Here is a 6,000-nt window from a genome sequence, read left to right on the forward strand (position 1 = left end):
TTCTCAGCCACCTTTGGACAGCATTGCCTTCACTTTAATTACAAGGTCCTTTTGGACCTGTTACCTGTCATTACACACTCACCAATGGGCCCCTCCTTGTTCTATTGCCATTGGCCCAACCTCTGAAACCCCCTAATCTTACCCAGGCAGGGAAGGTGCTAGGATGGCCTAAGAAACCATCATATCAAGAATAAAAGAGAGAGGGGGAGAGAACTGCCTGCAGGCATGGTTGAGAAGGGACAGTGAGGCACTGGCCTGTCAGCTGATGAGTTAAATTGGTTTTGTTAGCCTGTGCAGCCACGTAGTTCAGAATGAACCCATGGTTTGGGATTTTCCAGCTTACAGAAATACATGAACCATTTTCTTAACCTCCCTACAACCCAGGGCCACCTGGGTGACCTGATTTGAGAGTTTCCAACACTCTTAGTCAAACCACAGCATGTTGTGTGACCTTCCCATTTGGGTTCCTCAAACCCGGCAACTTACTATCTGACCAGATTCAACAACTTCAACTTGTCAGGCAGTAGACTATGGTCTGCCTGAGGATCTGGTTCATCAGCCTTGGCAAACACACTAATGAGGAGAAACCTCCAGTCTCATACCTGAACGATGGATTTGGGACTCACCAGCTTCCATATCCGGAAGAGTTATTTACCTGATGGCTATTTGGTTTTGTGAGATACTGCAGAGCATATCATAGAACAGCTTAAACCTCTACCTCCTAGGGACTGGTCTACTGCTGCTCCTGCGCAATGCACTGTAATATTCATGGGTCAAGAGCTGTCCAATGAAGATAATGACCAGGGCAGAAAAGACACAGCAACAGAGCCAAATGGTGACAGGTCTAGAAAGGATTTTCAGCCAAGATAGTGGGGCAGGCAGGCAAGATCAAGAGGAGGTTATCCTCAAGGAGCTCGGAGGAGCCTAAACAGATGGAAGTAAGAAATGAGCCTATCCTTAGGAGGGAAAATGTCTGATAGGGGGCAGGGAAATCAGGCCTGCCCTGAAGAAGAGCAAATATGCCTTCATATTTCCTTAGTATGAATCCCAATGTGTAGCTTATTATTTCTGATACCAAGTTACATTCTGTTACTTAAAAAAAAAAAACTTGAACTTATGCCTCTGTACTGTAATTGGTATGTGAGCACTGCAAAGAATTAGTGAACTGAGAAGGAGAAAACTGTGGTAAATTAACTGCTGTCAGAACTGGAAAACCATTGGAGGGTACAGGTATGTTTAAGCTCTCCCGTATAGGAATCAGAGCTGGTGCTGATGGCTAATTCTCTCACCTACATCTATAGTTAGAGGAGGTGAGAAACTGTCAGCCATTTTTAAACCACTACTGCTACAAGGCCCATTTTAGCTGCATTAAAGAGAATGCTGCTGTTTGGGAGATTATGTAACACATCACCTTCAGAAAGAACATTAAAGAAACTTACTCAGACAAAAATCCCATGGAATATGGAACTCCCCAAAAGACGTGATCTTATTTCTCATTAAAAACAAGGCAAAACATTTAATTTGAATGAGTCTCATAGGTTGGCCATAGAATAATGAATTATGAGTTGAAAGCTAACATCATCCAAAGAATCTTCAGTGACATGTTATGCTCAATGCCAACAATTTAGCGTTATTCCTATGATCAATATATTCCTAATCTTCCCCAGCCCAATGCTGAAATAAGAATCAAAGTTTATCTCTAACTTCTACTATTTCAAATTTCCACTTTTCCACTGAACTGAATCAGTATTTTACAGGCTCCTACAATTCCAATAGGAAATACAGAAAAGTAAAAAATACATCAAAATCACCTGAGCATTGGTCATTTTCTTTGGTCCTTAGAACACTGCCGGCAAATGAGATGCTCTATTTTTGTCTTATCTGGATCAGCTCTAATGATGTTCACAAATTTGAATCTCTCATGAGGACACCTCAGAAATAAGAGTAGCCAAGCAAGGCACTTCCTTCTTCCTCTTTCCTCGAAGCTGCTGGTGATACACAGTCTGCAGGCTGGTGGGAGAATACAAAGTGAGTAACACATAACCTGTAGGTCCAGATGCTGTTACTGTTCTTCCCTCTTCTTAACACATAGTCCCCAATACTGGTAATGGTCATTTTGAGCAACGGAAAACATGCTTATAACATGAGCAGTAAAATATAAAATTCATAATTTTCCAGACATGTGAACAAAAGATAACTTTATAACTAACAGAAATAGGACAATCAAACATACATGTCAAAAAGAACCGAAAGAGCTGGGAACCCTACCCTCACAGTGTACAGAACCATTAATTCCTTACTGTGTGACTCTCAAGGAGAATAACAAATCAATGAACTTTGACGATGATTATTTAAGGAAAACCTCTATTAAACTTAAGAGATAACCAAAAACATGTATGCATGAGTGCACACACACACACACATCATATATTTAAGGGAGGCCATTAGCACATGGTCAAAATGACAATTGAGAATTCAGTGAGGACCCTGAATAAACAGGGCATAGAACAAAAGGCATGTCACAGATCACGAATGGTGCCAGATTAATACATCACAGGTACAGATGGGATGGCAGCAGCAGGAATGATTAGGCATGCACATTATTAGATAGAAGGACTTAGGAGATAGGCCCAGGGCCTTTACACAAACCCAGTCAAGGCAGGACTCATGACAATGGCCCCTGTCTGTCCTCATGAAGTTGACCTCCATCAAGGATACACCTAGGCAGGCAAGTGGAGAGGGACTGGCTATAAAGGAGTACAGGCAATCTACTTCGAAGGCATTCTCCCCCAGGGGAAGATGACCTACATGCTTGGTTAATGATCAGAGAGAATTTAATGGCTTAATTAAAGTGGTGGCATAGCAAATAGACATTGAGTTGTCACTGTCATCAGCAACCAAAACGTAAAACCCAACTAACTGCCATCGAGTGCATTCCGATTATAGTGACCCTTTAGAAGAGGGTGTAACTATCCTTTGTGGATTTCCAAGACTAACTCTGTACAAGAACAGACACCCCGTCTTTCACCCCAGGTGTGACTTGTAATTCTGTACCATTGACCTTGCAGCTAACAGCCCAATTTGTAACCACCACACCACGAGCCTTGTGTAAGTTGGAGTGCTCAGAACTTAAGTTCAAATACAATTATAAGTTACTTTCCCAGTGAATTCTATCATTCAGGGAGATGAGCAAAGACCTCAGACCCTGATGATCAGGGCAGCCTGGACCCTTCTACACTGCTCTCATCGAGTCAGACCCCAGGAAACACGGATCCCTTCCGTATCCACTCAAGCTCCTCGCCAGCGTGGCCCCCAGAAACCCCAGAGTGGCTTATCCTGTTTGGAGCCAGGTGAATGGATTAGGTTCAGGTTCATAACCCAGTCAGAAGTTGAAATCCTCCCTTGTGTTGCTTCAATGTGCAAGACAGTAGTAAGAATTTTCTAACTCCCTACTTTACAGAGCAATTTAACTAATTTCTCAAATACCATTTTCAACTTTGGATACACATCCTATATATATAAAACTATTTTTAGAATAAAGTAGATTTAAGGTCTCAAAAATTTCAAGCTCCATTGAAGGTAAACCTTTTCACCAGCAAACTAACTGGAGGAAGTAATATTTTCTGAAGAATGTTCTTTACCAGCCCATACTACACCTCAGACCACAACCCTTGACCTATCTAGCTAAAGTGATCAAGCTAAATCATGCTCATACATGCCACTCCAACCCAGGCTGAGCTTCTCATCAAATTGAACCTGCCCCAATCCCCTTGCATCCTGTGTATTCTTTGCAATATGTATTTTGCATGAAGAAATGCCTATGGTTGGGCAGTCCATTTATTCACAATGGTGCAGTAACTAGAGAAAGTTGTTGTACAGGTGGACAAGAGACAGAGGGACACCAATAGAACATCCTAGCAGTACCTTGCCAACACAGAGATCTCCTAAACAAGAAAACATGCCAGAGGAATGCTTATTTACTACTCTTTTAAACTTTTGTGTTTACGGATGTCCAAGTTCAAAGTCTTTGGGAAAGACTGCAGCCTACAGTCAAGGAATGGCAAGGGGTAAGGTAGGTATGGTAAAGGTCACAGCAAGAGCCAAGGTGAGGGCAGAAGTTTAAAACTACAAGAGGGATCCAGGAAAGAGATGACTGATCAACCATTGTGTCACCTTGGCCTAGATTCTGGATTCCAAGTTCTAGGTAATGCTGACATATGTCAAACAACACAAACTGGAGGAGAGGGTTTATTGGCTTGATTTCTAGGATGTCCCATCCATAGTTTTGGTCTGCTAGGGAGAAGAGGAAAAGCTAGTGCCTAGGATTGAGCTTGTGAAACACGTTCCATCAGGAATCTAGTTTGGCAGGAAAAGAATATTCATGTGCTGGGAAGAGGCAATGCTGTGATTAAAGTAGGGAGGCATTCGCCTGAGTGGCTAGTTGGATATCATTGTCACTGCGCTTCTGCAACCCCCAGGGTGTCTCTGAAGGCAGGGATGTGTGAGGTTGCAGTTATAGAATAAAGGGTGCAGATTAGTGCTCCTCTAAATCTAATCAGCAAGTCAGACAACTAGAGAAAAGCACAATTTGGTTTAAACTCTCTCATGTATACCAGTCCTCAAGCATACCTTGAATATAAGGCTCACCAGTGCACCACGTCTTAACCACAGGCTTCAACTCTGGGCTCTTACATTGGTTGATTTCAGAGTAAAGTTGGCTTCCAGGCCCCTCCTGAGCAACATTCCTAATTTAGGATTGACTAAATTTTAACTTCTGCCAGAAATACTGTTAGCATATGCAAACAGTATCAAAAAACAACAGAATGGTGATAGTAAGTCAAGAGATCAATAGATACATTGTATTGGATAAATATGCCTTATTAGGCTTGTTGGCTTGTTTAGAGTGTTGAAGAGCAGGGATCTTTCTTTGAGGACCAGGTTCACCTCACCCAAACCATGGTATTGTGAATTGTCTCATATGTATGTGGAAGTTGAACACAGCATAAGGAAGACTGAAGAATCGATTTGTTTTACTTGTAGTGATGGCCTAGAATACTGAAATAACATTGGTCTCCAATAGCACAAACCAATCTGTCTTTGAAGAAGCTCAGAGGGCTAGTTAAAGGTAAAGGTAGTAAGAGTTCATATTACATACTTTGGACAATGTTGTCAAAAGGGAGCAGTCCCTGGAGAAGGATAGTGTATGTGGTAAAGTAGAAGGGCAGGGAAAAATAGGAATCTCCAACTAAATGGACTGACACAATGATGCCAACAATGGGTTCATCCTAAACTGTGAGTCTGGCAGAGGAGAAGGCAGTGTATCTTTCTGTTGTGTACTGGGTTCCTATGATGTGGAATCAACTCAATGACAACCATCTCAGAAACCACTAATCAGTACCCAAGACATTCACAAATTACCAGTGTGTTAGTTATGTTTACAAATGTTATTTCCATGGTAATGGATGCCAACCCTTTCATGTGACATTTGCTGGAACATAAGTTCTCTTATTAAAAAGAAGGAATGGGTTTCGTGTGTGTGTATAACAAAACAATGACAAAATCATTGAGGGATTACTGTACCTCATTGATTTGGACAATTCTCCTGGAAGTGTGCTGAAGAAAATGCTCTAAGATCCACTCAGCATGCCCGATGGCAGAGTATTTGCCAAACTTGGGCTCTAGTGTGAGGTCAGCACACAGTCATTAAGTGTGAGTGACTATTTGTCTTTTAAGGGGAGTGTAAATCAAAAAGTCCTCTCACTGAGGGGTCAGCTGAAAGACCAGAGGATCCAGCCAGAGGAAGTGATCGATGAGAGTTGTGGGCTTTTCAGGATGCTCAGGTCTACAATCAACTGAGTCACAATTAAATTCCATGAGAAACTTCAAAGCTAACCGGAGGACTGATTAAAGTTGAAGATTCTGGCAGCTAGACAACAGAAATATTCACACAGCATGAATAAAAACTATGCTTTGTTGTTTAAGTTCAAGTGATTGGGTGCA

Source organism: Tenrec ecaudatus, chromosome 17 (assembly GCF_050624435.1).
Source record: "Tenrec ecaudatus isolate mTenEca1 chromosome 17, mTenEca1.hap1, whole genome shotgun sequence".
NCBI lineage: Eukaryota > Metazoa > Chordata > Mammalia > Afrosoricida > Tenrecidae > Tenrec > Tenrec ecaudatus.